The sequence below is a fragment of the Bos mutus genome, chromosome X, assembly GCF_027580195.1.
Source record: "Bos mutus isolate GX-2022 chromosome X, NWIPB_WYAK_1.1, whole genome shotgun sequence".
Taxonomy (NCBI): Eukaryota; Metazoa; Chordata; class Mammalia; order Artiodactyla; family Bovidae; genus Bos; species Bos mutus.
This window is the reverse complement of record NC_091646.1, coordinates 102,850,555-102,878,061: the sequence shown is the minus strand read 5'-3', so window position 1 is coordinate 102,878,061 and position 27,507 is coordinate 102,850,555. Positions and strand designations below refer to the sequence as shown.

At 36.7% G+C, this 27,507-nt stretch overlaps 1 protein-coding gene and 1 non-coding gene across 2 annotated transcripts in view; both read left to right on the top strand.

Moving 5' to 3' along the window:
• The window catches only part of IL1RAPL1 (interleukin 1 receptor accessory protein like 1), a 695,400-nt gene that overhangs the window by 158,827 nt on the left and 509,066 nt on the right, over positions 1-27,507 (top strand). The gene's annotated exons all lie outside the window — the stretch shown is intronic.
• TRNAS-GGA (transfer RNA serine (anticodon GGA)) lies at positions 6,931-7,002 on the top strand. The gene has a single exon. It is a non-coding gene; the product is annotated as a tRNA-Ser (tRNA).

Below are 27,507 nucleotides of genomic sequence, written 5' to 3'. Positions count from 1 at the left end.
TAACATTCAAGTAGTCATACACATAGTACACCTGGGGAGAAACCAGTTATATTTTCAGAATACAGCCATCTTCACAAGTGAGAATGCTGTTTCATCTGGAATGGTCTCAGAACATTAAAACCAGTGTTAGGCTGAAGTCAACTTGTGCCTCACAAGGAACTGACTGACAAATTGTCCAAATCACCCCTTACATTGTGAAACTGTTGCTATACATGCACCAGCACACCACTGAATTTTCTAGGGTTTTTCCCAATGTTATTGAAAAATAATTGGTATACAAGCTTAAGCCTTATAGCATGGTTGTTCGAATCACGTATGTTGTGAAATGATTGCCACAGTAGTTTCAGCTACCATCCAACTTCTCACACAGATAGAATAACAAGAAAAGAGAAAAGAAACAAAAAAAAATCCTCACGGTGATGAGAAATCTTAGAATTTACTTTCGTAACTTTTTAATATGTCGTGCAGTGCTGTTAGCTATAGTCATATATATCATTTTAAAATAAGTAGATTCTCTATATGATTTGGAATGAATATTCATCTTTTATTTTTCTTACTGTGGACTTTCAGTTTAAGTTAGCAGGATCAATGAAGCACTTAAAATAGTCTTTAAACTTGAAGACCATGATACATCTGTACTTATCATATTTGTTATTACATCAGACTGCCTGGCCTAGTCCTCATCTATGTTCATGAGGTTTGATTGCCTAGTGCATGTGAAAACCCTCTCAATTCCCCAAATAGATGCTTCATCTTGACTATAAAAGCAGAATTTCTACCTGATTAGTTTTCATTGTGAAGCTGCCTTTCACAGTTTCATATTGAGGCAATTATGTGAAACACATATTTTAAAAGGAATGTTTCATTAATTGCCTTCTGAAAGGAATCAAAATAATGTACTTCCTCAAAACAAGGACATGATTCTCAGTGTTTATGCATGAAGTTTATAATTGTATATATATATATTTTATAACTATCCTAGAAGCACTTTTCACAATAAGATGTTTTTGTAATTATCCATCTAGAGTAATTTGGCATTTGAAGCATTGATATTAAAGGCTGGACAATGACCATAGGTTACAGAGCTTTGCTTTAGCATTACTTGTTTTACTGCAGAATTCAATGAAAGGCAGGTATCATGTCTCATGGACTTTACTACAGCAGTTATGAACAAGAGCTCTTATAACATTTTGTCACTTAAAATGTCCATACTTAGAATAGTTTAACACAGAAAAGCTCTTCCTTTAAGCTCCAATAACGCAATTCTGCAATTCGGTTATAGGAGGTATCATCTGGCGATAAAACTGTTGACTTTCTCATCTCTTACCTACTCAGTGATAGAAAGCATATATATATATATATATATATATATATATCTCATTGTATATATTGTTATATTCTGGAGTCACTCAATATCCATTGCACAATAAATGAATGATGACTAAGAGCAAATGTTGGTGGTGTAAATAATAAGTCCATTCATTAATGAAAGACATTGATGGGACTTCCATGAGCACTGAGTTTATATATATAAAGTATAGCAGAGTGGTCTGGGCAGAAAAGACTTTATGAGCAAGGTTTCTGAGGTGTAACTAATGCATTTGAAGTTCAGTAGTGGGACAGGTTGGTTGAAGCCAAGGTTCACAGAAGTTAATTCTGGAGGTTGAGTGGAGAGTCGGAGTAAAACCAGGTCATGAGAAACGTTGAGAGTTTATCCTGTTGGTTATGGGAAACCACTGAAATTTTGCTTAAACACTTAATTTTAGAAAGATTTCTCTGAAATAAACTGTGACAGGGGTGAAATTGAAGTCGGAGAAAAGTGAAAGCCTGAACTATTAAACTATTAGTGCCGTGAAATTCAATGTTATTTAAATGTGTTCCCATTCTCCCTGCAAAAATCTATAAATAATCTTAAGGCAAAATTATTCTCAAATATTAAATTGTTTTAGACCTTTTTCTAGGAAAACAATACTTCTAAATTCTATGTCCATATTATGGAGACTGAGTGTAGCAAAGATTCTCAATTTTATCACCAGCCAGTACAAATCTATTGATTGGACTAGTCAAAAATGTGAAGAATTAGAGTCAAAATAATTTAAATATATGTTAATATTTACTGAGACTCATGGACAAACAAAATACAGAAGCAAGAGTCATGGAAGCGAAAGCAAAAAAGAAGAAAACTATGCAGTGGGCAGTTGAGAAATTAAAAATAATTAAATTATTATTTCACTTCTCAGAGGGAATTAGTTAACATTTGCCAAGCAGTACTATATACTAGGTATAGAATTTTTCATTTGCAGTTGTTTCAGCTCAGGCTGTTATAACTAATGTAGTATGTATATACCACTTCTTCTTTATCCATTTATCCATTGATGGACACAGAGTGTTTCTTTATCTTGGCTCTTATGAATACTGCAAAAAATATGAGAATGCAGATATCTTTTTGATTAGCTGATACCTCCAACTTCTCACCAACACTTGCTGTCTATCTTCTTGATAACAGTCATTTTTAAAATTTTATTTTATTTTTAATTAGAGGATAATTACTTTACAAAATTGTGATTGATTTTGTCATACATCAACATGGCATTGAGACAAATATATTACCATGTGGAAAATAAAGAATCAGTGGGAAGTTACTGTATGGTGCAGGGTACTCAAGGCTAGTGCTCTGTGACAACCTAGAGAGATGGGATGGGGAGAGAGGTTCAAGAGGGAGGGATACATATTGATGGTAGCCATTCTAACAGGAGATATATGTGTGTGTGTGTGTATATCATGTACACATACACAATGGACTATTTATTCCCCCACAAGAAAAAGGAAATCTTGCAATTTGTGACAACATGGATAGACCTTGAGGGCATTATGCTTGTGAGGTAAGCCAGAGAAGGAAAAATATTGTAAAATACCACTTATATATGGAAATTAAACCTAACTGGCAGAAATAGAGAGTAGAATGTTCATTACCAGAGGCTAGGGGAATTAGGGAGATGTTCAAAGATACAAACTTGCAACTACAAGATGAATAATTTCTGGAGATTTAATATAGATATAATATGATATAATATAGTGATTATAGTCAACAATACTGTATTATATACCTGAAAGTTGCTAAGAGACTAGGTTTTAACTGTTCTAACTGCAAAAAAGAAGTAATAATTAAGTGATGTGTTAGAGATGTTAGCTAAAGCTATGGTGGTAATCATTGCAATATGTAAATATATCAACATATTGTGAACTTTAAACTTACATAGTACCATATGTAAATTTTAGCTAAGAAGAACTACAAATGAAAAATTCCATAGGAAGGGTGCTTTAAACAACAAACATTTATTTCTCATCATTCTGGAGTCTGGGAAGTTCACCATCAAGGTGCTGGCAGATTTGGTTCCTAGTGCAAAGCACCCACACTTCCTGACATGATGCGCCCTCACATGTCAGAGAGGGAGAACTCTGATGTTTCTTCCTCTTTTAATAAGGACCCTAATCTCATCGTGAGGGCCCTGTCTTCATGACTTCATCTAAACCTAATAATCTCCCAAAGGCTCCACCTCCAAATACCATCACATGATGGGTAAAGACTTCATCAGATGAACTTTGGGAAGTTGGGGACACAAACTGTATCTGGACAGTCAAAACACATCTTGCTAAATCTAAATTGGGCTCTGTGTGAGGTGCTAGTAGTAATGTGTCCCTTTCATCCCAGAATCTCTCCTTAATAGTGAAGAAACATTTTGCAGTGTCGACTAATAAACAAAGCTTGTTTTAAACAAGACTAATTTATGTGTACAACACACATGCACACATACAGAATATAAGGAATAAAGTAATCTTATCTCATAAGACACTGTAGTTATATACCAGTGTTCTTCCTACTGAAAATAAGAGCATATTTAGTTGACTCAAAGGAAAAAAAAAGAGGAACGAAATAACAAGGAAATGAAAGGAGAAAAGAGCCAGTAGAAGAAAGCTATATTAAGGGAGTTCTCTTGACAGCTGGTATGCTTCTTAGCTTTCCAATTTCTACTTCCTTGACAATAGCAGCAATTTTATTATCATAACCTTAATGACTTGGGAAATGCAAACTGGTTAGAAAGTGTCAAGGTAGGAAGGAGATTTTCCAAATTTCAGGCTTTCTAATGAGGGCTTCACTTGACAAATCTAAGTCCTTTTAGCATAATGGGAAGATATGTTATCAATTAGGATCACTTAGCTAATGTTGGAGTAAAAAATTTCAATACTTTACCATCTACTAAGTGCTGAAATGGCTGCAGTGTGTTTAGAGGATACGATGGGTTTTAAAGACACCAGGACAGGAGACACACACATATAAACATGCATGTATTTTCAAGTATCTATTATAATAGAGGGGTGGGCAAACTTTTTCTGCAAAAGGGTAGAATAAATATTTTAAGCTTTGCAAGCCAAGTGGTCTCTGTCACAACTACTCATCTCTGCTGTTGAGACATGAAACCAACCACAGACAATATGTAATCAAATGATCATGGCTGTGTTCCAGTAAAGCTTAATTTATAAAAATAAGGAAGGAGCTAGATTTTTCCCATAAGCCAGTTTGCTGACCCTGATCTAAATTTTTTATATATGAAATTTTATTAATTTTTGAAATTTATATGAAATTATAATGGATGTACATGTAACTTTAAGCCTCAAATAGCTAAATATATATCAAATTATTCAAATTTTTAAGAAATATTGAACATTTCTATATTTTATACTTTTTGCAGAAGTTATTTTATATTAATGTTTAATTCAAGGGAAAATCATTAAAATGAAGTGGCATCTTCATTTTCAAAATCTCCTTAAATATATTCATGCTTGTCAGTGCCTTAAATAGAATCTGTGAACAATTCTCATAAAAGAGCTCCTAAATTATGTCAAATCAACTTGTAAAATAATCTCTGAATGTTTATTTACCACTTTTTATATAAGATTAAGATTCCAATATTTGTGAATAATAGCAAATTACATGCTGATAGCTTGGTATTTTTCTTAAAAGAATCATAATGACATTTGGTACACATGTATACGTGTGGTCAATTCATGTTGATATATGGCAAAAACCATCACAATATTGTAACATAATTATCCTCCAGTCAAAATAATTAATTGAAAAAAAGAAGAAACTCTAAAAAAATAAATAATCGGTAAGAAACAGTCAAGTTCAAAGGAGGTAAATGCAAAAAGATGGGGAAAATTTGTTTAGATATAAAATGAAAAACAGAGGAGCCTGACAGGCCACAGTCCATGGGGTCGCAAAGAATCAGACACGACTAAGTGACTAACACTGGACTGGATGCCTGATAGGAAAAAAGAACTAGTAGACGTTTTTAAAATATTTTAATCATAGTTTTATAGTGATCTGGGATATAGAATGAATTAATGTCTAAGGAGTCATTTGTTCTTATTTAGGAATTTGAACTGGTGTCTACCTCTGCTTAAGTCTGTCTGCCTGAGACAGAGACAAAGGCAGAGACATTGCTGTTATGTATTTGTGAAAACAGTGTTCCCACATTTATATCAGTACTCATTTTGCTTGTCATTATTCAGAACAAAAGGGTATTTGGTGCCTGAACAGAAAAATAAAATTAATTTAAAATTAGAGTGGAAAGTAAACTTAGTAAATATGATATTTTCCATCAGTTCTGTAATTTATTTTAATAAGGAAAGAATACAAGTTTCAATGCAGTATTGTTCTAAGGCTTACTATGCATATCAGGATATGGATTAATGTTTCTGAAAAGAGAAATACTTGTCATGGAAAAAAGTATGTAGTTAATGAAAGTCAAGGTGACAAAATAAGAACTATCAAGTAATTACAAATAACCTAGGTGTTTTGAAACCAGGATAACAAACTGATCTCATCAAGTGTCTGAAAACTCCATCTCTAAAAGAGTGAAGCTATCATATAAATAAAGTGTCATTACTTTTACTATTTTAAATCTTAAACTGTAGGAAACGTGTAATTTGCTTCACTTAAGAAGTTGTCTCTCTTCTCCAATTACATCTGTCGGTTTCAGATGAATTTTCCAGAGCTGATTCTTACTAAGGTTTAGGCAGTAAAATGTTGGGATAGAAAATGCACCCCCTCCAGTGCAGTCACTCATGTGTAGGAAGTATACTACAACAAGCCACTGGGAAAACATCCCTCTGGAATGGCGGTTTCCTTGAAGCTAGTGCCAGGGGATATGCATGCATGCTCAGTTGTGTCTGACTCTGTGACCCCATGGACTGTAGCCCTCCAGGCTTCTCCGTCCATGGAATTTCCCAGGCAAGAATATTGGAGTGGGTTGCCATTTCCTTCTCCAGGGAATCTTCTGGACCCAAGGACCGAACCTGCATCTTCCTGCATTGGCATGCAGATTCTTTGCCGCTGAGCCACCTGGGAAGCCCACCAGGGATTGTACCTATCTTTTATTTAATTATCTCAAAGACAATTAATAGGGCTGGGCAAGATTTTTGTGACTTATCAAGCAATTCCAGAAATTTTAGTTAGCAATATCAAACATGGATAGTCTAGCTTTCTTAACATTTCGTTTGAAGATGCTTTAGGGTAGGGACCATTTTCTCCAAGGTCCATAAGGGATTTTTGTTTGTTTCATTCTCAGCTGTATCATAAGCTCCTACAACAGTGCTGAGCCCAGGATAGATGCTGGATAAATATTTTTGAAAGTAACAAGCTTTACATTGCCAGCAAAAACTTAGGATGAACCCATTCTAACAAGTGCCTATTAAATTAAGTGGAAATAACAATTACAAATAAAGAACTACCATGCCACTCCCCACAGTGGGTCTGCAAATTTACCCTTATAAAGCTGTGGAATTTGTCCCTTTGAGAGTTTACACAGATTCTTTTTTTTCCCTACATAATGAGAAGCTGGATGCAATATAAATGCTATAAGGGCTTCCCTGGTGGCTCAGAGGTTAAAGCATCTGCCTGGAATGCGGGAGACCCAGGTTCGATCCCTGGGTTGGGAAGATCCCCTGGAGAAGGAAATGGCAACCCACTCCAGTACTCTTGCTTGGAGAATCCCATGGAGGGAGGAGCTTGGTAGGCTACAGTCCATGGGGTTACAAAGATGAATGGATAAGAAAACCGTGGTATATATACACAATGGAGTATTACTCAGCCATCAAAAAGAATATATTTGAATTAGTTCAAATGAGGTGGATGAAACTGGAGCCTATTATACAGAGTGAAGTAAGTCCGAAAGAAAAACACCAATATAGTATACTAACGCATATATATGGAATTTAGAAAGATGGTAACAATAATCCTGTATATGAGACAGCAAAAGAGACACTGATGTATAGAACAGTCTTTTGGACTCTGTGGGAGAGGGAGAGGGTGGGATGATTTGGGAGAATGGCATTGAAACATGTATAATATCATATATGAAATGAGTCGCCAGTACAGGTTTGATGCATGATGCTGGATGCTTGGGGCTGGTGCACTGAGACGATCTAGAGGGATGGTATGGGGAGGGAGGAGGGAGGAGGGTTCAGGATGGGGAACACGTGTATACCTGTGGTGGATTCATGTTGATATATGGCAAAGCCAATACAATATTGTAAAGTTAAAAAATAAAGACAAAAGAAATCAATAGAAAAATAAATCAATGAAACAAAACAAAACAAAAAAAGAATGGTTTACCCTGCCTGAATATAGTCTTTATTACTATTACTTTAAAGAGAGGAGATAAAAGATACTTTTAGTTCACATGCCTATATGTCAAGTAAAATATACTTTTGATTTACAGATATGTGACCTTTTGCTTATACTCTAAGAAGTCATTGATTAGGGAAAAAAAATCCAAGAAACATAAATAATTGGATTTTTAGGTTATCGTGTTTTGTAGTCTAGTTGCAACGTTAGTAGTTACCAAGGCAACAATTCTTATTAATTACGGCAGCCACAGAATTACATGGGGATAAATATTAGGATTGTTGACTTCAAAATGACTATAAGATCATCCTCAGTAGCAGATCACAATGCAGTAGTTCTCAGCCCTGAGTGTAAGGGAGAATCACCTGGGGGAGCTTTTAGAAAATTTTATCCTCAGACCCAGATCCTAGCTTAAGAGAGTCCACAGTGGTACCTGAATACCTGTATTTTTTTAAAAAAAAAAGCAGCTCACGTGATTCTTTTGTGCAGTTGTGGCTGAGAAGTTTTAGTGGTCTTCAAATTGTTTCTCTCAAATAACTCTAAAGGAATTTGGAAAAACTGTGTAATCTTTCACATTTTAAATATAAAACATTTCATCATGTATTTAAAGAGCTGCAAAGAACATAAGCTCCTTTGTATCATATATATGCTATAAATACATTCTTGTTGAAAGTTAGAAGCTGGATATCTTACTCATTTGATTTATGGAAAATGTCCTAAAATAAGATAATCTGAGATAGAGAACTTTTCCCAAAGTTTGTTTCTCAGATAAAATACGTGTCTATTCCTTTTAATATTTCTTTAAGAGATGCTCTTAATGAAATCTTTCAAAGGACCAATGCATTCTCTAATAATTCCGTTGTTTGATGTCCCAGAGGGTTTCTCTCCTTGGAGCAATACCCATTTTGAATTAATTTTTGTAAATGGTGTGTAAGATAGGGGTCAAGTTTCATTCCTTGGCATGAGAATATCCAATTTTCCCAACACAATTTATTGACGAGATTATCTTCCCCCACTGTGTATTCTTGGCTCCCTTGTCAAATATTAATTGACCATATCATAGCTCAGTTGGTAAAGAATCTGTCTGCAATGCAGGAGACTCGGGTATGATTCCTGGGTCGGGAAGATCCCCTGGAGAAGGAAATGGCAATACACTCCAGTACTTTTGCCTGGAGAATCCCATGGACAGAGGAGCCTGGTGGGCTACAGTCCATGGGGTTTCAAGAGTCAGACATGACTTAGCAACTAAACCACAACCATATATACATGGGTTTATTTCTGTGAACTTTCTGTTTTAAATTCAGAGGAGGATGATTAGGAAAGATGAAAGGCTGATCACAGGCATATTATCAGATCAATTTTAGATATATTCAAAAGGCAAAGATCTGGCCATGGATTCCCTTAAATATATCTATGTTTGTGTACTTCCTGAAACCTTCACATTGTAGTATGTCTACCCAGGTTGGAAAGTAGCAGCATTAGAGATGGAGCTGGTAGTATGGTGAACATACTTTTGGATAGGCATGAGAATTAGCCTGTCCCTCACTGAATCTCACAGTTGGCCACCAAGTGGATTGGTAGTTGGGAATGGTGAGCATTTTTTAATTAGAACAGGGTGTTTGGCACATGTCAGAAAAAGATAGGTTAAAACTGAACAGTTCAGTTCAGTTCAGTCGTTCAGTCGTGTCCAACTCTTTGCAACCCCATGAACCGCAGCACGCCAGGCCTCCCTTTCCATCACCAACTCCCGGAGTCTACCCAAACTCATGTCCATCGAGTCGGTGATGCCATCCAACTATCTCATCCTCTGTCGTCCCCTTCTCCTCCTGCCTCAATCTTTCCCAGCATCAGAGTCTTTTCAAATGAGTCAGCTCTTCACATCAGGTGGCCAAAGTATTGGAGTTTCAGCTTCAACATCAGTCCTTCCAATGAACACCCAGGACTGATCTCCTTTAGGATGGACTGGTTGGCTCGTTGTAGTCCAAGGGACTCTCAAGAATCTTCTCCAAAACTGAACAGACAGGCATCAAAGTATACATTCATACCAACAGAAGGATAATAAACCAGGAAAGTAACTGGGAAAAAATTCTGAAGTGTAGGAGAAAATAGGAGAATTAAGAGGTGAAGTTGTTCAGTAATCAGCAAAACCACGGGGAATGAAAGATTATGATAAACAGGGCTAGAAAATCATTGAAAGATGCCATCACCAAATTGGTGAGAATATGTAAGGCTCCCTTCTCTCTTACTCAACAATCTTTCATGTTTCCCCTTTAAAGCAACAATAACCTGTCATGCATAGTAAATGAATACCTGCAGGCAAAAGCAGGAAATGGATAATTCCATCTTTTTGGTGTGAAAGAGGAAGGCAGCAACAGAGAGGGAGATCCTGACATCTAAATTATGGTGAATGCTTAGAAAATTTACTTCTGTTCAATGAAAAGCCATAAAATCCAACTATAGATGGCATTGACCAGAGATACAGACCCACAGCTAATGACATTTTTTACATATCTCTTTTCTCTGCAATATTTTTAAATAAAAGATTTTATAGACTTTCCCTTTTTGATAAATTTTCTTGATTCCTGTTTTCATCCAAACAGAATCCCAACCGTTATCTCTTGAATGACTAAAAGTATTTCTTAAGCTTTGAGTGCTACTTAAATATTGCAGGAGAACATTTTTTAAACTCACATTATAATAAAGACTTCAATGATTTTTCTAAAAGGAAAAGAAGCAGAGTGATAATTTTTAATTATTTAAAAGTGTGGAGACAGAAGAACTTTTACCTTGAAAGACTTTACTCTTGAGCATCAGATAAATATAAAAGTCCCATGGTATTTGGAGGAGCATATTTAAAATTGACCCTACCCCAGAAATCTGGATAAGGGTTAATATAAATAAAATATAGCACAATATTAATTTACTTAAGTGTTTATGCAGTGTTATCACAAATACAAAATGTGAGTTCACACTTGAGTCCCTTATATTTTCATATTGCACAGCATTTGTCTTTTTAATTAAGAAAAAAAAACACATTTCTATTGCATTGCCATGGGGTTCTTCATTTAATTTCCTATTTAAAAGTAACTTCATTTCTCCTTTTAATTTAATTAAAAACGTGAAAATTATGAGAGAAAAAAATGTTAAAGAAAATCCTGAGTCATCACTCTTTCCCTCTCTAATTATTCACGTCATTGATGACTGTGTGTCTAGAACAAAACACTGATACCCCTCACTGGGTGATAATGAGCCTTTGCAAAATTTTAGATCAGACATGAAATGAAATGTATTTAGCCCTTTAAAAGCATTGGAACACTGGAAATTGGAATTTACTTGTTTTGTGAAAATTAATAGAAAACATACGTATACTTATGGCAGATTCATGTTGATAAACAGCAGAAGCCATCTCAATATTGTAAAGTATTTATCTTCCAATTAAAAATAAAATTAAAAAAGAAAACAAACAACCAAGGTATTTCTTTCCTTTCTGACCAGTTTTTTAAAATTATGGAAACAAAATTTCCTATGTATAGAAGCCCACAGTTACCCTACCCCCAAAGGAAGAAAGAAAATGTTTTCTTATAAACCTGGAGTTAATATATGTTACAACATCTACTTTAAGTGGAATTTGGTCAAAATATTTTATTACAGTTTTTTGAAGTGGCACATCTTGCTTTTCAGAAGCTCAGCTTTAGGAAATGAAAGAGCTAAATGGTATTTGGTTTCTCATCATTGCCCAAGTCAGGGCAAATTTGCTGGTGCAGGAATGCAGGGAGACGGGGTGCTAGTAGTCATGGCTAATACCTAGAAAATTTATATTGATGCTATTCAGTTGGGTGGCGTGCGATTGAATATGCTCTAAGACTTTTGGTTAAAGGAAAGTTGTTTACTGGGAAGTGTTCCACCAGAAATTTGCCCAAGTCATAGAACAGAAAAATGGAGAAATGAATCATTCATTTGTTTAAAAAAATAAATATGTATTGAGCCACTACCAAATGCTGTCAGCTGTGCTAGGTGTGGAGGATACAGTAGCAACAACAACCAAATACAGTCCAGTCATGGCAGCAGAGATTGCAAGGGGGCCTGTCTCTTACAGAAGTCTCCAATGTTTCTAAAGCTTTAATACCACCTACTTTTTATTGACCTTTTATTGTCTTGTTTTGATTAGTTAAGGAGAACGAAAGAACATTTACACATGTGCATATTTTGATCATTATTTACATAGAGTAAACTATTTTCTAATAACACTGGAAAGTACATTGAAAAAATTGATTTATGGAAGAATCTTGAGCCCAAATCATTCCATTAAAATAAAATTTTATTATGCAATTTATGCCAGTTGTTATATGCCTCTGTTCTGAAAAGTTCAGTCATGCGCCATAAATATTTTATTGTAGTAAGTTAAGTAACATATTTGAATAATTAATTCAACACCCTGAAGTATGGATTACTGCCAGATCAATAGAAGAATGTGTGCAAAAGGGATTGTACTACTTGAGTAGTCAGATTACACACACATACACACTGTGTTCAAATGGATCCTTGGACCATATCAAATAACATTGAATTAAGCACTAGTTGGTGATTATATGATGGTGATATTATATTACAAAAATCTGTATTTTATATATTTTCTTTAGTTAGGACAATTAGTTATAAAACATTGGTATTTCCCTGATCAACATCATCTAGATCCTGGGTCAGAAAACTTTTAATATGAAAGGCCACATAGTAAATGTGTTTGACTTTGTGAGCCATGCTGTCTCTATCAAAACCAGTCAACTTCAAGCCACGGCAGCATGAAAGTTGATGCAGACAACAAGCAGGATGAGCAGGGCTGGATTCCAATAAGACACAATGAGACTGATTTGGCCTGTGGGCCACAGTTTGTTCACCACTGATCTAGACAGCAGAAAAGTTGAAAGGAGGAAAGTACGGTTTCCATTTCAGGAGACTGAAAAGTGTTTCATTGAAGAGGGAGCATTTGGGACAAGCTTGAAGGCTGGGAGGATTTTGGTGAGCTGAGATTGTGATTTCTAGTGGAAGGAATGTGCAGAGTATGAGACGCAGAATTGTCATGAACACCAAGTGGTCTATTATGGAAGAAATGTAGACTCTATATAAGGAATAACTCTATAGAGAAGTTCAAATGTAGATTCGCTCATTTTTGACAGTGTTCAGTGTTACTATGAGGAATTTATACCTAATTTGATACGCAGTAGCAAGTTATTAACTATTTTATATTACAAAGGGATCTTTATAGAAAACAAACTTGAAGATAGTCCATCTACGAATGGTATACAGAGTGCATTAGAGAAGTGAAGGACTGTGCACAAAAGGACACATTAGAAGACTATCATAATAGCTTCAAAGGGAGATAATGAGGGCCCTGCTTATTGGGGCAAGACAGTTTGGAAATAAGAGCTGTTAAAGTGAAGTGTAACATTTTAATGATTAACAACTGGGAATTTAAATTACTCCCAAGCTTTAGTGCCACTATATGCAGCAGTCCTGTTTCTGCTCAGTTCCTGTTTCTAGAAAAGTTCTCAATGAAACATCTGTCTTCTTTGAATCCTGTCCTCTGGCTAAGCCATTTCCTAGAGACAAAAACTTGCCTAGATTCCTGAGGTCCACTGTTTCCAGACCTTGTAGTCTTGTAAGTTGCCTCTATGAACTTTCAAGTTGGTCAAGTCAACTCCCCTGACATGAGTTTATAACTCCCTACCCAGACCCTATTGCATCTCGGGCCTTGTAGATTTCTGTCTCAACTCTCGTTGTTGGTGGTGGTCGGTTGCTCAGCTGTGTCCGGCTCTTTGTGACTCCATGGACTGTAGCACACCAGGATTCCCTGACCTTCACTATCTCCCAAATCTCATTAGAAACATTCGTATTTGGAGGGCAGTGTTGTAATGACCCATCATATGGATTCATGACCACCAAGCCTGTGGTTGGGCAAATTCTCCCCACGGCTACTGTGTCCCACTATGTCAAATACATGCCATGTCCCATTTCTGTTTACTCTTTTCTCCTCTGAAAAATCACCCATACCACAGACCTGAATCCTGAGATATGCCATTCTTTAGCTCTTTTTTCTTAAACTAAAGAGTAAGAATTATAGACATTTGATGTATCCCCACCTATATATATACTAAATCAAGTGTGTGACGTATCAAAAACTATTACAGAGAATTAGAATTTATATTTAACGTAATTTACAGCTGATACTGTCTGGTCACTGATCCATCAAACCAGTTGCCAGACATGAATAATTCTTTGCATACCAGCTAGAAATATCAGTCTTGCCTGTGAAAAATTTATAAAAAATACTAGAGATAAGAGATGAAACTATAAATGTCTAGAAAAAAAAACATAGCAGATAATCTCTGTGACCTTGGGACGGACCAAAAGTTCTTTTCATACTAAAAGCATGAGCATTATAATAAAATATTAATAAATTAAATTTCATGCACATTAAACTCTTTTGTTCTTCAAAAGATATCTTTAAGGCAATGAAAAACTAAGGCACAGACTTGAAAAAAGTATGTGCAAATTATATGAGATAAATGACTTTTATCTCAGTTCAGTTCAGTTCAGTCGCTCAGTCGTGTTCGACTCTTTGCAACCCCATGAATTGCAGCACACCAGGCCTCCCTGTCCATCACCAACTCCCGGAGTTCACTCAGACTCACATCCATCGAGTCAGTGATGCCATCCAGCCATCTCATCCTCTGTCGTCCCCTTCTCCTCCTGCCCCCAATCCCTCCCAGCATCAGAGTCTTTTCCAATGAGTCAACTCTTCGCATGAGGTGGCCAAAGTACTGGAGTTTCAGCTTTAACATCATTCCTTCCAAAGAAATCCCAGGGCTGATCTCCTTCAGAATGGACTGGTTGGATCTCCTTGCAGTCCAAGGGACTCTCAAGAGTCTTCTCCAACACCACAGTTCAAAAGCATCAATTCTTCAGGGCTCAGCTTTCTTCACAGTCCAACTCTCACATCCATACATGACCACTGGAAAAACCATAGCCTTGACTAGACAGACCTTTGTTGGCAAAGTAATGTCTCTGCTTTTCAATATGCTATCTAGGTTGGTCATAACTTTCCTTCAAGGAGTAAGCGTCTTTTAATTTCATGGCTGCAATCACCATCTGCAGTGATTTTGGAGCCCCAAAAAATAAAGTCTGACACTGTTTCTGCTGTTTCCCCATCTATTTGCCATGAAGTGATGGGACCAGACGCCATGATCTTCATTTTCTGAAATGTTGAGCTTTAAGCCAACTTTTTCACTCTCCTCTTTCACTTTCATCAAGAGGCTTTTTAGTTCCTCTTCACTTTCTGCCATAAGGGTGGTGTCTTCTGCATATCTGAGGTTATTGCTATTTCTCCCGGCAATCTTGATTCCAGCTTGTGCTTCTTCCAGTCCAGCGTTTCTCATGATGTACTTGGCATATAAGTTAAACAAACAGGGTGACAATATACAGCCTTGACATACTCCTTTTCCTATTTGGAACCAGTCTGTTGTTCCATGTCCAATTCTAACTGTTGCTTCCTGACCTGCATACAGGTTTCTCAAGAGGCAGGTCAGGTGGTCTGGTATTCCCATCTCTTTCAGAATTTTCCACAGTTTATTGTGATCCACACAGTCAAAGGCTTTGGCATATCAATAAAGCAGAAATAGATGTTTTTCTGGAGCTCTCTTGCTTTTTCCATCATCCAGCCGATGTTGGCAATTTGATCTCTGGTTCCTCTGCCTTTTCTAAAACCAGCTTGAATATCTGGAAGTTCACGGTTCACATATTGCTGAAGCCTGGCTTGGAGAATTTTGAGCATTACTAGCATGTGAGATGAGTGCAATTGAACATAGAAAATGTATGCAGCTTGATAATAAGAGTACACAACATAAAAATAGGCAAAATATCTGAACAGTCACTTCGCCAGTGAAGTGAACAGATCTTCGCCAGTGAAGATCTACCAATGGCCAATAAGCACATGAAAAGATATTCAACAGCATTAGTCATTAGGGAAATACAAATTAAAATCATATTGAAATATCACATCACACCCACTACAGTGGCTAGCATCCAAAACAGTGACAGCACTAAGTATGGGCAAATCGATAGAGAAGCTAATGTCCTCATACATTGCTGGCACAAATGTAAGCCAGCAGGAGACATAAGAGATGCAGGTTCGACCCCTGGGTCGGGAAGACTGCCTGGAGGAGAGCATGACAAACCACTCCAATATTCTTGCCTGGAGAATCGTATGGACAGAGGAGCATGCTGGGCTACAGTCTATAGGGTCACACCGAGTCAGACATGACTGAATTGACTTAGCACACACCAGCACACACACATAGCCACTTTGAAATGTACATTTATTATAAAACTCAGCAGCTCCACACTTAGATATCCACTCAAGATACATGGAAACATGTCTATACGAACACTGGTACTTAATTGTTCAGACTTAAATTATTCAGAGCAGCCACAAACTGTAGATTCTTTATATTTTCATTAACTAGTGAGTGAATAAATGAAATACAGTATAAGTACACAATAGAATGATACTCCATAAAAAAGTATAAACTGCTGATACATATCATAACATAAATGAATCTCCAAGAAGATAATGCTGAGTTGAAATAATCCAGTCACAAAAGACTACATATTGTATAATTTTGTTTATATAAAATATTCAGAAAAGAAAAAACTAAAACAGCAGAGACCAACCAGATCAATGGGTGCCTCTGGCCCAGGGGTAGGAGCGGAGATCGGCTACAAGTGGGTATGAGGAAACTTTCTGGGGTGATGGAAGTGTTCTAAAATTGGGTTATGGTAATGGCTGCCTAGATGTATAACTTTACTGAAACTCATTGAACTGAACGCTTAAAATGGTGAATTTTACTGTATGTAAATCACACCTCGGAAATGCTGTCCAGAAGCTATAGACTGTTGTTATTGGAAGATATATTTTAGTTTAGAAGACAATTTTTGTATTAAAAAAAAAGCTGTTGATAAAACTTCATCACAAAGATTTTTAGAATATCTCAAATATAAAATAGTGCATGTAAGTGCATTATAAGAGAGTTAGTGCATATAAGTAATGCATCTTTTTTGTAGGCGTGCATATTGCAAAATTGTATAGTTCTGTTTATGACCCACAAAATGAAACTTTTTATAGAGAAACTATATTCATAGTTTTGAAGGGAAAAACAGCTCAGTGAAATAAAATATTGCTTGGGGAATTCTTTCTTACTGCTTGTCACCAAGCATTCTCACTAGCTTATAAGTTATAATTGCTCTGTGATAAAGGCATGTGCATTTCCTTCTCTCTTATAAAAATTTTAATGAGAACTTGAAGTGAACTCTCACTGAACCTATTTTCATTCCAAAATCTGCCGATTTTAATCTTATGATCCTCCTGAGACCCAGCACTGTGGTCTGTGACAGCATGAGTACTTCATAATTATTCCTCCTGTTTGGAGAAAACACCATGAAGCATCCATCATTCCCTCTGTCTCTGCTGCCTCCAGGGAGCCACAGCCTTTAGCAAGGTCAGTAATTGCAGTTTGGGTTGACAGTTCCAGGCCAAGTGAAGCACACCCAACTGGTGAAGTCCAGCCACGATGGGTACTGACTGCCTTCCCTTCAGTTTCTATCCTCCCGGTTAGTTTGGCCTCAAAATTCTTCCTTAGCTATGTGATATATGGCCTTGAATCATCTCACAGGAGATTCCCCAGAACAGAGAAAATGAATTGTTTCTCTACAGCCATGTGTATGTGTGTCTGTTGGTATTTGGGGCACAATTGATCTAACAGTCCTAGGATAAATCAAAGGTCTTTCCCGTGAGTATCACGAGAAGATCGTATTGGAGCTTGACATTTAATATTAAGTTTGGCATTTCACTTCATTGTAGATGACCTGCATAAAATAAAATATTCAGCCATGTGGATTAAGATGGTGTTTTGGAAATAGACGTGTTTCATTTTGGTAATGTTAAAAATTTTAACTACCATAGTGGCCTGTGCATAGAAAAATAGGTGTTTTAGAGGCAATTCAAATAATTAAAATGTATCTACCATTTTATTTCTTAACAAATGCATAGAGAGATTCACACAAGAAATAATAAAGGAATACCACATGCTTTATGAAAAGGAATATATTAGCAGCCATTTAGCCTTCATAATGCATACAATATTGGTTGATGTAGATTTAGGAAAAAGATAATTTTTTATGTGAAATACTGGTGAATTCCAGAAAAAAGGAACGCCTTTAAAAGTGATATAGTTGAACTTTCTAACTTCTCATTTTGTGCTTTACTCATTTGAGTACATATGAAAATACTTGCAGAAACAAACCCAATTAGGGACAGTCTATGGCTGCCTAGAGATCCTACAATATCTTTAGGTTTCAAATAAGTCAGGATTTGAAGTTTTTCTTTTTGGACCTCTGTTTCTGGGCTTAATTGGAGCTATAAAAATGGACTTGCTTGAGAATAACTTAACTACTCATTGTGGAGGAAATTTTAATTGAATTTAATGAAAGGCTTAAATTAAGTATTAGTATAGTTATAATCATTACTCCAAAATTATTTGACATACCTTCCATCAAGATGTGGAGTCTGAGCAGGCTTGTGGTTGCTCTAATCAATAATAATAACACTATATAACTTCTAAGGCTACTTTATAAAAGGCTATTTAGTTTCTACCTGGTTCTCTTGGGATGTGTACTCTGGGGAAACCAATTACCATGTATAAAACTACCCTAAGACTACCATTTGGGGAGGCCACAAGTGGCCACTGCATTTCACAGCACCAGCCAACAGCCAGCACCAAGTACCAGTCCTGTGAGTGAGTCACCTTGGATATCCAGCCCAATCCAGCCCTTGAATAACTGCAACCCCACCTGGTGATTGACAGAAGTCCCATGAGACGAGAGGTGCTGAGGGAGAGCTGCCCAGCCAATTTCTTCCCAAATTCTTGTCCCACGAAATGTTGATAATTTAATTTATTTGTAATGGTAAAACTGCTTTTACTGTCTAATTTTGATATTTTTTATATACTTATTTTCTATGTTCTTCATGCCTCATGTTCAAATAATAATTGAATTTATATTATGGACCCATGTTCAACCCATTTACCATGACACTTAAAAATGCCCCAATCATAGTCTTTGTCTTAGAAGAACTAGATTGTTAGTGGAGTAGATAGAGGATCACCAAGTATCAAAATTCTGGTACATCCCATTCACATGATATTCTGTGTAAATGGTGCCTCCTTGGGTTGTGAACTGGGATGTTACTGGGAAGATAAGATAAAGAGCTATTTTAGCAGTAAGCATTATTTTATTGGTAATGTCTCAGGGATTGCTGCATAAGAGCGGCAAGGAATACTACAAAATTGTATGTTTTCAAACTTCTTTACTTTGTTGACAAAAAAGAATAAAAATCTAGTTAAAATATAAAAGTAACTAGGAATATATTTTTAATTTTGAAATTTAGAAAAATCAGAATTTTATATTCCCTGGTGGCTCAACAGTTAAGAATCTGCCTGCCAGTGCAGGAGACACAGGAGATGTACGTTCGATCCCTGGGTCAGGAAGATTCTCCTAGAGGAGGGCATGGCAACCCACTCCAATATTCTTGCCTGGAGAATCCCAGGGACTGAGGAACGTGGTGGGCTACAGTCCATAGGGTTGCAAAGAGTCAGACACGACTGAAGTGACTGAGCATGCTCACACATACTATATGCAATAATTTGAAAATGTTTATGATGCTCTTCTAATACTTCTAGACACTTCACTCTCATGAGAATATGCCAGGTTGACTGACTAAATATGAAAGTTCCATCCTTGACTGTACATCGGAATCACCTGGGGACTTTAACAACCAGTTAATGTCTGGGTTCTGTCCAGAAGGAATCAAATTTAATGGGCCTGGGGTGCACCCTGAACTTTGGGATTTTTAATAGTTGCCAGTCTATTCTAACAGGCAACCACAAAGAAGAACCACTGATATGTTTCTTGTTTTAATTCAATAATTCTCATTCTTAACTGCTTATTATATCATCTGTGGAACTCTAAAACTATCAATACTTGGTCGCATTTCCAAATATTCTGGTTTGATTTTTCTGGGGTTGGGCCTGCTTTTTGTGTGATTGTGATTGAACTTCTACCAACATGTTCATCCTGGGCTTGTAGATGAATGTTTATCTCTCTATACACACATTTCTCAGACAGTTACCATCTCATTACTAATAGGGCACAGCTAGGATTGCCAGATTTTGCAAAGAAAAATACCAGGGTATTATGCCTGAATAAATGATTTAAGATAAATGATGAATACTGGTTTTAGTATGTCTGATGAAATATTTGGCAGACACTTGTAATAAAATAATATCCTCTTTAAAAAATCTAGAATTCAGTATTATCTGGGAACCTGTATTTTATATGGCAGCTGTAACACAGGTTTTAGGCAAGAGACAGAAGCAGACCCGAACAACACATTAGGTGATGTATGATCACATTGGATTTAATTCATTCTCAGAGACAGAGTTAGAATACTCTCACTGTCCCCTAACAGCCACGGAGTAATCATTCTATCCCATAATACTATTTCTAGTTATCATCATCTGTAGCCTATTCTTTATTGAGCAGAAGCAATGGACAAATGTAGGAGAAAAAGGGGAAAGAACTAAAACCTCCTCCCGCCACGAGTATTAAGTCTATTGGCAGCAAAAACAGGATAAGGTGAAACGATGAGAATGCACTTTATGACTAAACCCCAAAACATACAAATAAACAGACCATACCTTGTGAGTTTCAATTGCTAGTACTTGGACAATTTCTGAAACATTTTTTTTTAATTATAGAAGATAGAAAAAGATTAGTGCCAAAGTTCTGATCTCTGGCAGAACTTCAAAGCCTTGGAGGCCACTGTGAAGCTCAAAGATTCTCTGTCCCATTTACAATGACAGCATTTCCCTCAGAGTTACAGCACTTGCCAGCAAATACTGTCTCACATTTGCCAAGGGTTTGCATTTCCCATGCTCATTTTATCACTTGTTCTTCTCAGCAATGCTGCAAGGCAGGCAGGTCAATTATTATAACATCCACTCTATAAATAAGGAGAATATGACTCAGATTGCCTTGTCCTAGAATAGTAGTGGGCTTCCCTGATGGCTTAGATGGTAAAGAATCTGCCTGCATTGCAGGAGATGCAGGTTGTATCCCTGGGTTGGGAAGATCCCCTGGAGAAGGGAATGGCTACCCACTCCAGTATTCTTGCCTGGAGAATTCCATGGACAGAAGAGCCTGGTGGGCTACAGTCCATGGGGTCGCAAAGAGTCAGACACGACTGAACAACTAACACCTTCACTTAATCCAGAGCTGTTTTCCTCCAAGTGTGGTCCCCTGACAAGCAACCTCTGCATCACCTGAGAACTTGTTAGAGATGTAGGTTCTCAGGTCTCACTCCAGACTTCCTGACTCAGAAACTCTGGGGTGCATCCAGCAATTTGTGTTTAACAAGCCTTCCAGGTGATTCTCTTCTACATTCAAGCTTCAGAACCTCTGCCCTGGAGGATGTAGTTAATAAGTGGGCTAGTAAGAAACAGAAAATTTCGATCCATATCCCTTGAGGATATTGGTAGTAGGATTTGCATGATTTTACATGGTCTCCGGGTTCAAGAGGGAGAGGATACACACACACACACACACACACAAACACAGAGTTATGGCTGATTTGTGTTGTTGTACAGAAGAAGTTAATAAAACACTGTGAAGTAGTTATCCTCCAATTAAAAAAGCAAAAGAAATATATGAATTTAAGGAGGGCCGGATCTAAACCTAAATGTTTATAAGCACATTTATTTGATTATGTCCAAATTCATTGATTTATAGAAAGATTCCTAACAGCTTTTCATTTACTTCAGGATAAAGTTCAAATTTCACCTGAATAAAATTTCCTTCAACATTTAATATCTGCCTGCCCTTTGTGCATTGGCCAAGATCCTAACTTGAAACATTACTGTTAAAATATTTACTTGTTGAATTTCTAGTTTCTCTTTCCCCACTGATTTTTAAAATCTATGAGGTCAACTGTGGTGTCACACTACCTGGGCACATCAAAGTAGGCAATAAATCTTTCAAATAAATTAATGAACACTAGAATGGAAGAATGTGTCCCACATGTGAGGGTTTCCATTGGCAAGACTTGCCTTACCAGAAGTATCCTATCCTAGAAAAGTCCATTGCTTGGGCACCATGGAAATGCTCATTCTCTGTTTGATAAGATCTCAGCCAATGGGAAGAAAAATGGTTGACTGCATCAATTTACCCAAAGGGATATATGTTAGTGTTTAAGTGTTTAAGAGGAAGATTTTATATTGTTTACAATAGGAAGAAACTGGAATTAAGGGTTTGATACTTTTGTAACATGGTAATTTTTAGATATATTAAGTGAAATTAGGTTCTGCATAAAAGTGTTTATGAAGTAATCTTCATTTATAAGATGGGAGCAATAATAAGTAAACACATCTCATAGAGTTGTAATAGCAAGTTAAGTAGACTTTCTTGTTAAGAGCCCAAGGACAATCCATGGCACAGTCAGATATACTTAAGATTATTAATGTTGTTGTTAACATCATTATCATATCTGGATGAAGAAATTACAAGCAGCCTCCTTGTTTTTTCCTAAATTATGACACTTTACCAAAAATATGTGTTGAGTTTGTTGTCAGATACAAACAGTTTAAAAAGGAAAGCTACTTGATTCAAAGAAAGTCCTAACCCTAGGAAATTTTTGAGGTAGTCCATTTTACTCGTTTTCTACTTCCTCACTTTTCAAAACTCCCAAGGTTGCCCTTGTCTGCCTCATTCTTGATGTGCCTACTTGACTGGCTGTGAACTAGCTCTTACTAAATCCTTTCCCAAAGATGAGGTTAGTTATCAGCTTTCTCAAGGATTATCATTTTCATAAGGATGCTCTAGGAAGAAAACATCCCAAGCAGCTGTTTATTACCTGGAAGGTACCATAGAGTCTCCCTAGTTCATTCCTCTCGTTGTTCACATGAAGAAGCTAAATTTGCAAAAGGTGAAATTTGTGCAATAAAATACTGGAAGTGTATGGACTAGAACTAGAATTTCTTAATTCCTTAGCCTTTCATACTCTTAAGAATAATTTTGAGCACTTTATGAAGAGTGTTTGAAATCTCATCATGGAAACTGTTCATCCTGCTGTCTCTATTTTGACTTATGGTGGAATTTTGTGTTTATGAGAGAAGTAATGTTTCAGAGACCTGTTTTCTGACCAAGGGAAAGTGTTGATTACTTTTCCCTTCAAAGTAGGAAAAAATAATATGCAAAAGTTTAAGGAAAAATGCAAACTGACCTCTTAGCCAAGTGTCTATATTAATGTGTTCAGTCAGGGGGTTAAGATACTTCTATAATTCTCAAATATTAATTCATTGTTTATTCTACCAACAAAGATACAATACTGACTGCAGTATGTTTTAGGGAAAATATTTCTCATAGGCATGGCAGCCACTTCTTTACTCTGCTGTCTTGGCTCATCACAGTGACCTTTAATTCATTTTCTCTTGTCTGCTTTGCAGACATTATGAAACCACTATATGGTGTCTATTGAGCTAAAGTCAATTAATCACAGGGTGACTTTTAAAATCAAGATTAATAATAGGCTATTTCATAGCCAGAATACTTGATTAAGATGGGCACATTTGTGGTTCCCCTCAAGTTCAGAAATAATTTAGTCAAATTCCAATATCTCAGATAACTTTTTCTCTTGTATAATTTGCCTAACATGAACTGCTCAGATAAATGGACTTTCCTAAACTCCCACCAGGGGTTCCCAGAAATGTTTTACAAAATCGCTCCTCTTGGCTACTGGTTACCTCTAGATAGCAGCATCTTTGTAAGCCACAAAGCACTGGCATCTCCCCAAAAAAGGTGGGTGGAGGAAGAGAAAAATAAGAGAAAGTCTGTCTGAAAAGATAACAGCATCTGTCATCAACATTGTACACATCTCAGCCATGGCCTTGTGGTGGTGGGAGAAAAGTGGTTCTCTTTTTCTCTCTGTTTTTGGGCCAAATTTTCACTTCCTGTCTGCCTGAATCCGCTCATGTCCTTGGTGGGAGGGTGTTGGTTTATTAGTAGATCTAAAGCATTTCATATTCATATTCTGCTTAACAATATGATGCTACACCTTAGCAGTTTAGCAAAATGGCAATTCTGTTTGTTTAATAAGCCATATCATGTGCTGCATCATCAGTTTGATTTTGCTGGGTAAACTAAGAGAGCCAGTCCGCACTGATGAAGTTGAATTTTACAGGTCATTGCACCATCCTGTATGAAAGAAATCCAGGACACCCCATGTACATATACATTGTAGCTAGGGGCTGAATACATTTCATGCAACCTTTCATTTTCTGTTATAAGGGAAAAAATATGAAGCCCCGTACAGCTCCTATAGAAATCAGTGTTAAAATTCTGTTGCTACATTTCTATTCCTTGTATGGACCCTTTCCTAGCATTTCTACCCTAAACACAACTGCCTCTGAATTACCAATATATGCCTGAATAGATGACAATTTCCAAACTCGAGTTGGAAAACACAGTGCTAATCCTGATGTAATAAAGTTGAAGTACAAGGAGTTGTTAATGGGGTCAAATATATTCTGCTCTCTACTCTCTTGAGAGCTTATGAGAACCACATCCTGATATCCTTGCTTTATTGAAGAGGACTAGTTTATTTGCTACTAATCAGAAGATGGATGCCATATCTCAGCTCCCTGAATGATTGGTTTTTCTCAATCTAGTGAAAACATAGGGTAGATTTCTCCTATAACACTAATACAGTTAATGATAGGAAGACCACAGAATGAAGACTATAAAGCTAAATTTCACTGCAAGAAAATAGTTGACTTTAGCTCTTTAAGGCAAAATTGTTGCCTTGTTGCTGAGTTGGAATTAATATCTATTTTACCTCTCAAATGTGGTATCATCTGAGTTTCACTGAAGCATCTAAGAACATACTAGTTGGATGAGGTGCAGTCTTCCCAATTACACGTTTGTCCTGTGGTCCCTCTCTTTGGGAAGATATACCCATGTAGGACTCTTTCCCATTCCTGCTTTAGTCATGTGAAAGAGAATACTTCTTGTTGCATGTTACTTCATCAGCATCTTGCTGAGACGTGTCTCACCCTCACAAGTCCCCAAGTTCATTTATTGGTTAGATTTCATACGCTGCTTTGAATTTTACACTAGTGATTCAGTAAAGGCTTTTTATTCCTACCTTATCAGAGCCCCTTCATGGTTGTAAATCATATAGTGATGTAAAAAAAAAAAAAGAATAATGGAAAAAAGAATTTTGATTCATATAACCTATTTTCCAACAATTATTGAAATGTGACAGGTGATACCTCAATAGCATATACCTCTCCAACCACAACCTAATATCTGTCATTTCCTTTATAACCAAACACCAGTCTTATAAAAACAGAGATATAATTCATATACCAGAAGCTATCATTTTAAAGTGTACAGTTGAGTGATTTTTAGTGTATTCATTATTGTGCAGATAATTACCCCTAATTCCAGAATATTTTATCACCCCAAAAGAAATCTTTTACCCATTAACAGTCATTTCCTATTCTCCTTCCTACCCAGCCCAAGGCAACCACTTATATTTCTGTTTCTGTGGATTTCCCTATTCTGAATATTTCATATAAGTGAGTTTATATAATATGTGGCTCTTAATGTCTGACTTTTTCCCTTTTATGACTGAATACTATTCTGTTGCATAGATATACCTCATTTCATTTATACATTCATCAATTGATGAAAATTTACATTGTTTCAGCTTGGAGGCTATTATGAATAAGGCTGCATAACCATCCATCTTGATAGAGTTGTCTATATACACTGTCATCTTTTAATTTCCCAGTCATTCCTCCACCTGCTTCATTTGATTTTTCTCCAAGCACTCACCTAAAGACTCTCTCTCCGGTATCACTAGCAATGGCTATGCTAGCAAATCTCAACCACTTTTTAGTATAGCTTGTCCTGACTCACAGCTGCAGTTGACACTGTAGACAGTGTCTCTTCTACCTTTGACATTTGTGACACCACATTTTTATGCTTTTCCTACTCTGAGGACAGCTGTTTCATTTCTGTCTTTGAAAACTGAACTTCTCTTCTTGGCCATTAAAGTACGATTTGTTCAAGACTAGATCCTGGCCACCTTTTCTTTTCGTTCAAAAGTCTCTTCCTAGGCAAAGTGATCTCCACCTGTGCTTTGAACAGTCATCTGTGAACTTTCAACAGTCATCTGTGAATCATCTACAAATCTGTGTGTAGAAGTTAAATTTCAGGGTAAGACATCTATGTGTTCACTGGTGTACTGGAGTATTTTAAAGATACCTTAATCTAGTCAAAGCTAAACTCATTATCTTCTTTAAACAAGAATCGTCTTTTCTTTTTTTTAATTTATTTTCTGAATGGAATGACTTTCCTTATCACCCAGCTTAGGAAAGCACAAAATAAAGTATCTTCCTGAAGGTTCATGTTGGAGTGGTTAACAGCTTTGGAGACTGACTGTCTGGGCTTAGTTTCAAGGTCTGTACATACTCCCTGTGTGAACTTGGAGATGTCACAACCATCCTGTGCATATTGCCTCTTTAGTAAGACGAGTAATCCTCAGAGTGGTTGAGATGATTACACTAGTTAAAATTTTAGTGAAGACTTTAGAACCATGCCTGACATGAAATCAGAACTTTAAATGTTCACTCTTTTCCCTCTGACTCATCTCCCATTTCTAGTACTTTATTTCCTAAGCAGTTCTCAAATTCCTCAGCTCACCTCTATTTCTACCACCTTGTAACAAACTCCTATTACGACTCAGATTCATTGATGTCGTCTAAACTGGTTACCACACTTTGGCTAAAATCACCTTTTTAAAGCCCACACTACTATATATAAAATAGATAACTAATAAGGACCTACTGTATAGGACAGGGAATTCTACAGAACACTCTGTAATGGCCTGTATGAGTAAAGTGAAGTCGCTCAGTCGTGTCTGACTCTTTGTGACCCCATGGACTATAGCCCACCAGGCTCCTCCATCCATGGAATTTTCTAGGGAAGAGTACTGGAGTGGGTTGCCACTTCCTTCTCCAGGGGATCTTCCCAACCCATGGATCGAACCCGGGTCTCTTGCACTGTGGGCAGATGCTTTACTGTCTGAGCCACCAGGGAATCATCTTTAAAAAAGAAAGTGTGGATACATATGTATAACTGATTCACTTTGCTGTACGCCTGAAACTAACAAAGCATTGCCAATCAACTGTACTCCAATAAAAATTTTAATATATGAATTTGAGACTGGAGGGGGGCAAATCCACCCATAACATCTGATTGGTGCCCCACCAACCTCTCCAGGCACAAATATGCTTCATGTTCTCTAAGATTTTCTCCCTGTCACCCATAAATGAGCCTTACTTAAATGGGGCACAATATTCCCACCTTTCTAGAACTCTTTCTGGAAGAGTTTCCAGAAAGAAACTCAATTGGAAACGTAGTTCCTCAATTGGAAACATTCTTCATTCCATCTTCCCCATCCCCAAGCCATTTTTCCTGACTTATTCCTTTCATCATTCAGACTTGAAGTCAGTGAATTCCCTCATCTCCTAGGCTAGGTCACTTGGATATTGAATTTATCAAAGAATGCAACCTCTAAAGCATTTATATTGATTTTTAATGGTACATAAGTTTTGTGTCTTTTTTCCCCCCAGTCATGCCTATTTCAC